The sequence below is a fragment of the Polistes canadensis genome, unplaced genomic scaffold (genome assembly GCF_001313835.1).
Source record: "Polistes canadensis isolate GaletaPanama2010 unplaced genomic scaffold, ASM131383v1 scaffold_150, whole genome shotgun sequence".
Taxonomy (NCBI): domain Eukaryota; kingdom Metazoa; phylum Arthropoda; class Insecta; order Hymenoptera; family Vespidae; genus Polistes; species Polistes canadensis.
The window spans coordinates 358,299-364,716 of NW_014569697.1; the positions used below are offsets into that span (position 1 = coordinate 358,299).

Sequence of the window (6,418 nt, forward strand, 5' to 3'; positions counted from 1 at the left end):
CGCCCCCGCCGCCCCCCCATCCATGTTTCTGAAGCATTGCATCGCGAAAAGGGGGAGAAGACGTGGGTTCTCTCGTTCGATGATGGAAGAGAGACGACAAGCCACTGGAGAAAGATGTGCTACGTGCACAACGTTGAATATAATTAAGCTTTCCTAGACGTCAAAGCGAAATACAGCTCGCTTCATTAAGAACAGAGTTATACTCGCAATACTACTATATTCCCCTGTCATATCCTCCCCCTCCTCCTCCTCCTACTCCTCTTTCAAATAAAAGAGATAAAGAGGATGTGGATAGGAAGATAGAAATGCTTTTTATATTAATATAATATATATTTTATAAGAAAATATAATTGATCAATGTAATAAAATTGTGTGTTAATTATTTGAGTCATTGTCAGTATTTAAAATATTCCACATTTGTTGATGCATTGTAAATGTGCACTCTAGGATTATTTGAGTCCCACAACAAAATTTTATTGAATTGTTATTATCTTTTCTTTTTTTCTTATGACTTCATAATAATATTACTAAGTTTAATTCTTAGGGATGTTATTTTTTGGACAGGTTTAAATTAGATGAACAATATATTTATCCGTTGAACGTTTCGTCCCTATATTTGGGACTTCCTCAGCAAGTTGATAGTTATGTTCATAAGTCAATATAACATCATTTTTCATTACAGTCATAAGTTTTCACTATCTTATATATAGAGTCAATTTTAAACCGTTATCCTACCATAACTTTTCAAACACTAATAATGTTATTCCTTTGTTAATAAAAAATAAGACAACTTGGTGCAATATTTAAAAAGAAATACAATTTCTCTCCGCAACATGGATCTTTTTATTTATTTTTCAAAGGGTTAAAAGTTTACCACCATCATACTACCATCTCGTAGTTAGGATCATATTCATAAACGATTTTGATCATGTTTATTAAAATAGGAATGACGATGTATAAGTTTTTATTACTGACGATTTTGTAATGATTGTACACTCTATTACTTTTCTAATCATTAGTACACTCAACCGAACTTTAACACGATTATTCATTCCATGCTGCATGAAGGTTGATTCGAGTTTATTAAGTCGAACTATATGGAAACTGTGTTACATAAAGGCTGTCGCAATTTTCCTATGCGCGTTTAAAGCATATCAGGTTATAAGGGAGAGATGGTTTAGTATATATATATATATAATTTGATATATATGTATAAATTATTCATTAAACGAAATTACAAATATATCTGCATTACTTGCGGTATTATATAAGGATAACAAAATATTTCATTTCATATTAAATGAATATTATAGAAAAATTATCTACAATAATTATACAAAAATTATCTAATTATATAGAATATTATTTTACGTCATTAATTATAATGATTTAAATGGTATTATTATCTCTATTCGAATTAAACTGTGCACATAGATATTAAAAAGAGAATATTATTCAAAGTTAATATATTATAATAAACGAACGGATGTTAATTATGAGAGATGGTAAAGTGATCCTACGAGACTAATTCGTAAGATGATAAGCAAGCAAGAAAAGTGTCATTTCCGGCGCGTGAGAACAATTCGTGGCAAACAAGCCACCGAGTTTCGTAGCTGCTCATTAACACGTCAGCGTTGAAGAAATGATGCTTCGAAACTGACGTAACGATCATCATTAAGCTTCTCCAGTTTCCACGGACTTCGGATGGATGATGAGTCATTCTGTAGATCTAACATATGTAGAACTTTCCCAAGAATTCAGCGTCTATTCGCTAATTTCCCTAATTCCAATATTTTCTTCTCACATTTCTATTTCTAATCGGGTCACGTGTACATATCTAACATGATATTATTTCAATTGTTCGTCGTTAATAAGAAAATCCAAAAAAAAATGCAAATAATTATGAAACGCAATGAATAAAAAATTAATATTAAAAATAAAATATAAATTAATTTCGTCATGCGAGATCTAAATGCACATTTTCTACATATTGAAAAAAAGAATCTTATTTTAATCTCGAAAAAAAATGTTCGTAAATTTAAATCGATTAGAAATTTTTTTCTTAAGGTATTTTTTTTCTTTTCCTTATGTAAAAACACGTCGATAAAATATTTTTTAGGCTTTTACTATAAAACGATCTCACCCTCGCATATATATATATATATATTCCCTTGAAAATCGATGGTAAATGTTACAGAATGAATAAAGCAAACCCTTGAAACGTTGCTTTATTGCTATTAAAAGAAGATAAAGGTAGGAAGAACGATTAAACCTTCTGAAAAATAAAATAGCTAAGGGAAGCGAAGGAAACGAGCTACTTATCGGTTACTTCGATACATCATGGCTGTTAAGCGAAAAAGGAAGGTTCCAAGCGTGAGTTCCAAGAGATCGATTAGGTTCTATCGGAAAATAAAAGAGAAGGTAAAAGTGTCAATCAACATTATTCGAAACATATAAATACGTTATCGTCCATAAATCACGCTGAAAGATCCCATTATTTTTAATAACGTTATTAACAATTTAAATTATGCACAAGAAAATAATATCAAAAATACAATAAAACGTAACGACAATTTTCTTCATTCGGTTTTTCTTTTCCAAAAAATCCTTATGATTAAGATTCGATTGTTTCTATTAAAATTATTATATTAAAACTGAACAGAAAAAATATTAAAAAATATATAATAATATTTAAAATACGAAAAATGTCTAATACAATTTTTAACGTATTAACTACCTTCATTTCTTATTATAAAAAAAAAAAAAGCAAAAAAGTACATTAAATAGTATTAATAAAATTAAATAAAGATCCTATACACATAATACCATACTTACAATCCATAAAATATTGATCTCTAAAAGGATTTTCTAAATACGTTCTAAATCACTATACTAACACATAAAATGTTGAAAAGTATTCTCCCATAAGAGCCGTAATCTTATTCTAAGAACTTCTAACATAAGAGACCAGAACCTTAACCAGAAAAGCATTATGGAGTCATGTCGTGTAAACGCATAATCGGCACTTTTTTTCTCGCTGAACACAGCGAATTAAAGGGAAGATGTATAAGGGACAGACATTTAACTTCGAAGGTAGAGAAAATGAGAGAGAGAGAGAGAAAGAAATAAAGAAAAAAAAGAAAGAGATAGCAAGCAAGTAGTAATCCACGGCAAGGGGAATCCCACACTGCACGGAATATATAATATTTTAATTTCGTGGAAAATCTGATGATGTAATTTCAGGAGTAGGGCGACGCCCAGCAATTGTTTCAACCGGCTTTCACTCTTACATTATTCATGAATCCTTTAGGTTTTCTCTCTCTTTCTTTCTTTCTATCTCCTTTTTCTACTTCACTACCACAAGGGAAAGTCATTCCCTCTCTTTCTTTCTTTTTTTCTTCCTTCTTCCCTTTTATTTTTTTGTTTTTAGTCCTTCCCTTTCTTCTTTATCATACCTTTTCTTTTCTCCACCTGCGTGATTCCCACTGGATTTATACATACATACATAAATGCATGTATATACGAATACGTTTGTGTATATATATATATATATATATATACATGTATATAAATAATATATAAAATATATATATATATATAGAAGGAAATATGCTCGTGACAGGGATTGTTCTACCAGTGAAACCTTTTGTTATCTCCGTTTTATTTTCTTTCTTTGTGATAAGCAGCAGCAGCAGCAGCAGCAACAACAGCAACAACAGCAACAGCAGAAACTTCGAAGTTCTAAAGAGACGTTTGAAGAAAATCGATGAGGGATTTAGTCGAGTCCTAGCTAGCTTTGATACACGACGATACTTTTTCTTCTACTACCATACGGAATCGTAAAAACAAACGTTTTGCTTTCCAAGAACAAACATTAACATAAAAATCAATTGTTCATATATGAGAATACATTTCAAATTAATATATCTCCTTAAAAAAAAACAATATTCATTTATAAATTGTAATAAAAGAAAAAAAAAACAATGTACTTTGTAATTGTTGTACAAGCACATTGAAATATAATCAAATAGTAATTAATATGCAATAATTATTTACAGTTGTTTGATTTTTTTTTATTTTCATTAAATTATACAAGAACCTAAACTTTGTTAAATCGTATTAAAACAAATTAAAATTAGAAACGAACGTCGTCCTACTAGTTGTGTTGTAAGAATTAAAAAGGGATATACAGGTGCTAAAATGTCACCCTTCGTATCGTCTGCGTGCTAATTTGTAAAGAAAACGTACGCGCTGTGATCAACCACAGAGCTGTAAAGTTGGCCTCGTTACTAGTGTAAATATACATTAGCGCCGTTTCGTGTAAACATGCAGTTTTCGCACCTAATTGCCGTGTACGCGTAAACGTAAAATAGAAGGAAAAACTTAATGATCATCCTGTTCGTAATATTGATACAACAACCAAATGGTTATAATAATAATGTAGTACCCTAGACAATTATATATTTCATTTTCTAATAAATACGCTAACGTATGTATTAGTTTAAATAAATATTTATTAGCACCGATTACGTGAACCTTTAATTATATGATGTACAACAGTTGCCTTATAATAATAAAAAAAATAAATAAATAAATTAAAACAAAATTCTAGATATCGATATTTCTAACGATAATCCCAACGATAATCCTAATAATTTATATTTCTACATACTTTAGGATGAATTCGCTATGTTTAAAAATTAATATTATCAGATTACTATGTTACTGTTAAATTTATTAGGGATATCCATAAGTAATGTTTTTTAATACTGTTGTAAAACATTTTATTTTATATACCAGTTTATGTAATTTAAGATCTAATATTCTTTTATACCTTTGGTTACCGAAATATATCTAAACGATATTAATTCGTACACCGATGAGTGAAAAACATCGAAATTCTTTCCTTCGTACAAGCTTTAAATAATTATTTTTTTCAATTGTTTAAATAAAATAAAATATATACGTAGGATATAAATATATCCTATTTAAACAATAGTGCATTTAATTAAATATTACCTATTTATTAATGTACTTCGAATATTAAACAATTTCGATTAGATATTTTATTAAATTTTCAATTCAAACTCATTACTGGGTAAAAACGTTAAAACAATCCAAAATATTAATAAAATACATTAGAATATTCGAAACACCTTAAAAAATTATTAATTAAACGAAGGAAATATATATTATAATCTAAAAGCACAAAATATAAGACGAACGTACCATCCGCTTCGAAATCCATTGTTAGACTGACTCATTGTCATTTATGAAAGTCAATCAAATTTCTTTTATTGATTGTTATTTATATGACTTTCTGAATAATAGATTACGAACTTTTATACGATTACATATTTTAATTTGTATGTAATATTCACAATAATTAACAAAAGTAATTTTTAGTAATTTGAAATAAAATTAATGGACTTGAAGGTAACCACGTGGTATCTTAGTTACATTCTGCGCGTCTAACTTTTTTAATTAAATATAATTAATAATACTAAAACAACTCGTTTCATAAGATGTAAGAAGAATATCAACCTATTATTTTCCTATCATTATTATTATTATAGTATTTATAGATAGCTATAAAAAAATTAATGAAATTACCATAATATATGTTCAATTTGTAACGATCCAGAATCCAAATAAGTTGCTGACTTCAAATAATTCTTCATTACCACAACCAAATTGATAACTGTAAAATACATTTCCATTTTGTTTTATCTACAGTCGAAATAAAAATGTTTAAATAAAAAGAAAATAATGCAATATCAGTTAGCAAATACATAAACTAATCATGGCACTCATAGATCTCGGTGGTAAAAAATTTCATCATATGATAATAAATTCAAGAAAAAATCGAGGAATATTAAGTTTTTTTATATACTCATCTTTTAATTGCAATTGTCCGCTCGAATAATCTTCATTAAATTCTCTTTTCCAAGCTGTAACAATAAATCTTATATAAGTAATTTAGGTAAACATAACTGGAAATATTTAAGATTATAAATTAAAATGTTATCAGAAGTAGCAAATAAAATATTATCATGGCACTCATAGATCTTGGTGGTTGCAATTATCATCACGATTGATTTTATTTATAATTAATTATTTTTAAAGTAAAATTCTCAGAGACGAGCATAATTGGAAATATAAAAAGTACGTGTGTCTACAAATAATAAAAATGATGATATTTACCATTATTTCACATATATTCGACTGTTGAAAAAGTATCCATTGTCAGATCATACCAGAAACACTGTAAAATAAAATTCCAATTATTTTTACCTGTATTAAACATATATCTTTAAAAATACTAAAATTGTTTTATATCAGTTAGCAAATACAAAAACTAATCACGGCATTCATAGATCTTGGTGGTTGAAACTATCATCATAATTGATTTTATTAA

General features: G+C 28.0%; 1 long non-coding RNA gene across 1 annotated transcript; it reads right to left on the minus strand.

Annotated features, from left to right (window-relative positions):
* Positions 1–4,767: 4,767 nt before the first annotated feature.
* Positions 4,768–6,265, minus strand: LOC106788695. Its single transcript, XR_001381929.1, has 2 exons — positions 6,205–6,265; positions 4,768–5,951 (listed from the first exon to the last, which is right to left on the minus strand). It is a non-coding gene; the product is annotated as an uncharacterized LOC106788695 (long non-coding RNA).
* Positions 6,266–6,418: the final 153 nt, after the last annotated feature.